Genomic DNA, 5905 nt, shown 5'->3' on the forward strand with positions numbered 1-5905 from the left:
TGAAGGACATTGTTTATCAGTGGTCATGTAACAGACACATATTCTGGGTTATTTATTTATAGCTCATTGTATTAAGACGTATTGTTCTGTATTGGTGGGTTTCCCTCCCATCCCTCTTCAGTATGTTTCCCTCCCTCTCTTTCACACACAGAGAAATGCATGTGCACATACAGTGCAGTATCAACAGCATCACACAACTTTTGAGGAGGAGGTTGCAAGTGGACATTGACTTTGTTTTGAGAAAAGAAGTACACTATGAACATTAGCATGCAGTACATATGTAGAGTGTAGTATGGAAGTGGGACAAAAATAAAGCCCCACCCACCTTTAATCTTTCTCTCACTTCCAGTTTTATTGCCTGAAACGCTGTTATTGTCTTTTCATAATGTCTCTCTCTCTCTCTCTCTCTCTGTTTTTACTTGTGTGAGAGCTGTGGGAAAAACATGTCTTCTCATCAGCTACACAACATGCCTTTCCCGGGAATATATTCCTACTGTGTGAGTATGATGCACACAAACACATGCTCGCTCCCTCGCTCCCTCTCCCTCTCTGTATATAGATATATGAAAAACATAACAGAAATGAAAAGAACAAGCAAACAAACATGTAGTTGCACATTTGCAATTTACCATTATGCATTGCAATATGCCAACTTTCTGCCTGAATGTTCACACATTAGAGTTTCGGTACGACATTACACACACACACACACACACACACACACTGTAGCAGTACATGTGCACATGTCTGATGGTGTTAATGCTGACAGGTTCAGGCTGGCAGCAGCCTACAGGTTATGAAAACACACTTCTTTCTAAAAGCTTGCCAGTTAAAAACTCACTCACTCTCCTCTTCTTCAACATTTAATGTTGCTGTGCCCATGAGCAAGGCACTGACCCGGTGTTTACTTTGCTAGTCAACATTAGATAATTATAGGAATAAATACAGTTATAGACTTAGTCTATAAAGCACCCTTTAAAAAAAATTTACAAGAGGCTACACATGGGAAAATAAACACAAACAATTCAGAACTACAAGTGGCAATTTAAAGTGCAACAATTTCATTAAATGAAATACAGGAAGGTAAAAGAGAATGAGAATGAATATTGTTGACATATCATAACCAAGAAAATAGAACTCAGGTGAGAGGTGATAGAGATGCCACCTTAAGTATTTATCAGGGACTTAGGAATATAACTGGAAGTCAGCCCTTAAAGTAATTGATATGTAATCAGTGAAATCTTAAAATCATCTGTAAACCAGACTGGATACTGTTAAAGAGAAGAAAGAGCCTAAAACTGCTGTTTTTCACTAAGTGAAGGTGTGAGATGCAAATACATGACAATGTTACAGGACGCTGCTAAAAAAAAAAAAAAGTGTGTTCATCAAAGTTGCATAAGAGAAAAGTGACGTAATCAATAAGGTGACAGAGTCTGTACCTGCAGTCACTGCTCTTTACATGAAGTTAGGAAAGCAACACACAGAGCTCATAAATGAGACTGCAGTGTTTCAGTGTGACCACACGGGGGCAGTGCTGCTTAAACGTTATAATCTACAGCATTGTAGTGGTTTCCTGAAACACTGGTGTTTTAACAGGGGAAGGTGTCTAACTGTTCTCAATGTGAAGGTAAGAAATGGTCAGTTTTTAATAAGTTGTGTTTTCTCTCCTTTCCAATAAATGTCTCATCATGAGACTCTACCTTGGCACAAATGACTCACCAACTGATTGACTGGTTGATCGCTGACCTTCTTACTCCCCGCAGATTTGACAACTACTCAGCTAATGTGATGGTCGACAGCAAACCAGTCAACCTGTGCCTTTGGGATACAGCTGGACAGGAAGACTAGGACAGGCTCCGCCCACTCTCCTACCCACAGACGGTATACTATCACTAACACGAAGGAAAAATTGTTAAAATAAAATACAATTTGTGTCCCACTGGGTTTCACACTGGGAGTCAAGAACGTTTCAGATCTATATACAACACTGCAGAGTGATTGTGCTACATCTCATTAAATTAGAAGACAGGAACAGAAAAGAGAAGAACTGTTACTGAGGAAGCTGATTAATGTGGGAAAACACGTAATATGTAGATATAAATTCCTACAAATGCTGATGACTTTATAGTGTTTTAGTATCAGAATCAGTAGTATTGTATAGTAGTAGCAGTAGTATAGTATCAGAATACACATATAAAACCTTTGTTATTGTGACTGGCTTATTATTTCAATATCCAACATTATAGAGGCTATTTAGTGTGAGAAGTTCCTGCATGAGACCAAAGGAGAAAAGAGAGTTTTAGCTTGATGAGTATTTAATTTGAAAAATTGAGTTAATTCTGTAATTCAGTGACACATGGCTCATTTACTTGATTTAACCAGAGCTTTCAGCCCCCACTTGTGGCCTTCTTTGGCACTGTTTTGCTCAGTTGTCATGGAGATGGTTTATTTGTTATTCTGTGACCAAAGTATGGAATCATGGTCACGTAATAACAGACATAACCACATAAGAAGTGGTTGAAAGTGCAGGGAAAACCAAGTAAGCGCATGTTGGTATAAGATTTTATTTTGGTCGAATCAGCCTGAACATTTTGGCCCATTTTAAATCAAATACTTGTTTCAACAAAATCACACACAGGTAGAGCAAAGTGGACATCTCCACGAGTTACTTAATATATATTTTCTATTTCCTATATATCCTTGCAGACATAGTGACTGAGCTGGTGTGGTACAATCTATTTAATCTTTCCCTCTTCCCGTTGTTTATCTTCATCCAGGATGTTTTCCTCATCTGTTTCTCCCTGGTGAGCCCGGCGTCCTACGAGAACGTCAGAGCTAAGGTGAGTCTCGTCTCTAAAGGTGAATTATTATTTTATATGTCACTGGAATCGATAGCCCCCACTTATATACTGTATATTTCCCTTTATTAAATAAAGTAGTCCTAAAATAGAAATGGCTGAATGAAAAGAAGAGCAAGAAACAATCAACATGGCAGATATTGTTCCTGCATGTGTGACATTGATTATGTCTCTTCTATGATATTCCTCAACATCCAACGTCTTTAGTTTGACTGGTGAAGAATGAGGAGGAGGAAAAAGGTGTCACCATCACCACATCTATTAAGAGTGTCTATAAAGAGATGCACAATTTATTATATTCTATTTTTATTTTGTTATACCATGGGTATATTATAGGTAAATTTACTTCACAGGTACCGTTAGTGTTTGATAGAAGTGCTCCTTTAAAATAACTGATTTCAATTATCTTTTGGAGCCCAAAACTAATAACCTGCCTCTTAGTTGCATCTTATTAAATTACTTGTCACTGTCTCCACTGTAACATGATACTGATGTGATGCTAAAAACAAGTGGTTCTTCGTAAAATGTTGGCATGGAGGGAAATTAAAAAGGAAGCCCAGGTGACGAAAAGGTAGAGAAACTTCTACAGTGGAAAGAGGGCTAACGTTATACATTTACACCCAGAAAACAAAGCTGTATTTGAGCTTAAGCACAACAAATTACCACATTACCTGTATGTATGTTAAGATAATGAAACTTTAATTTATTTTGCACGTGTGGTCACGACTACAATCATTTAAACAAATACTGATTGGTTATAATCATTTAAATTTTTGAGATTTTTGTCCAAGGACAAGCCTCTAATGATGCTCAACCTTTTAGCCCTGGTCTGACTTCACATTCCTTCCTTCATCAGTTTCAGAAAGCTCGTTAGTTTTTGTGTTTAGAAGTTAACAACTATTGACGGCAAGGCTCCCGAGCAGCTGAATGTGGAGCAAATCAAAGCGTAATGACACAGTGGAGAATAGATTGACCAGCATCCTGTTCACTCAACGTCCATCCATCACTAATCAGACATTATTCAATCTGTGCTATATTACAAGACGCACAATCAACTGGAGACAAAGAGCAGGAAGATTAGTGTAGTGCTCAACAACCGTTTCATGGAATTAAAAGGAAATTAGATTTTTTATCTCGTGACTGCGACACTAAATGACACAAACCATCCTGCTTGGCTTTTTATCACTGTCTTCCTCACTGGGCTACCTCACAACCACCACACACTACTTACTGTAAGTGTAGCTTCACAGTGGAATATTGCGTGTGTGTTTACTTAGTAAGACTATTTTGTGTTTTGGGGCAGGTCTAAATTTTAAGTCACTTGAAACCTCATGAATTTGCAGCACATAGCGGTTCAAAATCGAAGCCATACACGGTAAGACGGTTAAAAATAAAAACTGACTCAAAAAAGCAGCAGTATGATTCATCAGGTATTACCCATAATCCCCACATGTCAACTGGCTGGCTTGTGAGGAAACTACTTCATTACGTAGGTTGGATTTGTCATTCAAAGAAACTACAATTGTCACCGGTCTGTGGGTGCAAACAGAATCTACTTAATTCCTCAAGCAGATAGGATCTTTCATTTCCATGCTGAAGAAAATGGATGGAGAGAGGAAGGAGAGGAGTGAGAGGGCAAGAGGAAGACTTTAAGAGGGAAAGGCAGAAGCAAAGGATAGTGGAGAAAAAAAGGTAAATAGTGGGAGCCTGGGTGAGAGAGAGTAAAAGGAAACAGTAAGAGAATTTGTAGAAGTGGGAGGAGGTGATAAGAGCGTTGAGACTGTCAGTACAGGATTGAAATTATTTGAAAGTTTTGTGCCTGAAACCTGGATGGCTTGATTGAAAAAAAACACAAGCATGGAGCCTACACCCAACCACGACCATATATTCTTCTCATTTCAGCCTTTCATTTGAATTTCAAGACTTATTTCATGACAGTTTAATAAAACTTTCTCCTCTCGTCTCCCTTCAGCCCTTGTCATTTTCCTCATCTCAGACACGTACCTTCACTTTGTGTCTTCCTCCCTCTCTCTTCATTCATTTGGTTTGTCTTTGCTTGTCCTCTACCAGTGGTACCCGGAGGTTCCCCACCACTGCCCCTCCACGCCCATCATCCTGATGGGCCCCAGTCTGGCCCCAAGCTGGATCTGAGGGACGAGAAGGAGACCATCGAGAAGCTGAAGGAAAAAAAGCTTGCACCAATCACCTATCCTCAGGGCCTGGCTCTGGCAAAGGAGATAGGTCAGTGACACTCATGGGTGACTGACTCTCAGGTCTTGTATGACAGCGGACCGTAGCCTTACTGGCTGGTGGAGGCTTGAAACAAAGTGGTGCTTAATTGCTGAGCAAGTGATAATCAACCACTCTGTGTGTATAGATGAATGAGGTTGTTTCACACACTGGGTTTGCCTTTTGATGTTGGTTGAGTTGTTATTGACTTTCAGATCATGGTCATCAATCGTCCTCTCTGACAGACGAAAGTTGCAGTGACCTGCAGTTAGTTTTGTTGTTAACAATGGCATCTTGTTTACTTCAGCCTACTTCCGCGACTTAGCCTTTATTTCTATGTGTCGGTTTATCGATGTGTGTTATTCTGTGTCTTTAGACGCAGTGAAGTACCTGGAGTGCTCGGCTTTGACCCAGGGTGGTCTGAAGACTGTGTTTGATGAGGCCATCCACGCCGTGCTCTGCCCCCAGCCCACCAAGGTCAAGAAGAAGCCCTGCTCACTGCTGTAGACGTTAAGTCTGAAATAAACAGAGGGAGGGAGGAGAAGAGAAAAAAGGGAAACAATGAGAAGTTGTAGTGAACAAGAGAGGGAGAACAGTAGTCACAGTGATTTATTTATTCCTGGATCTTAAATTTCAACTCACTCTACACAACTTCTTGATCACATACTGTGCAGCCAGACTGGAATTGTCACTAATGATTCAAAAGCTTCTTCCTTAATGAACATAGAGTTTCATGCGCTGGAGAAACAGAATAAAAGTGAAAGAAAAAAAAAACAATCACATTAATAGACAAGACAAATTAGACATGACAGATAGAA

The 5905-nt window shown here is 39.6% G+C and overlaps 1 pseudogene across 1 annotated transcript; it reads left to right on the forward strand.

Annotated features, from left to right (window-relative positions):
* The first annotated feature begins 430 nt into the window (after positions 1 to 430).
* Positions 431 to 5602, forward strand: LOC111661152 (ras-related C3 botulinum toxin substrate 2-like; annotated as a pseudogene). The gene is made up of 5 exons (XR_015437764.1): positions 431 to 497; positions 1764 to 1881; positions 2778 to 2840; positions 4929 to 5099; positions 5464 to 5602. The product of XR_015437764.1 is annotated as a ras-related C3 botulinum toxin substrate 2-like (transcript).
* Positions 5603 to 5905: the final 303 nt, after the last annotated feature.

This window comes from Seriola lalandi, unplaced genomic scaffold, assembly GCF_002814215.2.
Source record: "Seriola lalandi dorsalis isolate HSWRI2012SDOR001 ecotype SW California unplaced genomic scaffold, Sedor1 jcf7180002054537, whole genome shotgun sequence".
In the NCBI taxonomy this organism is placed as follows: Eukaryota; Metazoa; Chordata; class Actinopteri; order Carangiformes; family Carangidae; genus Seriola; species Seriola lalandi.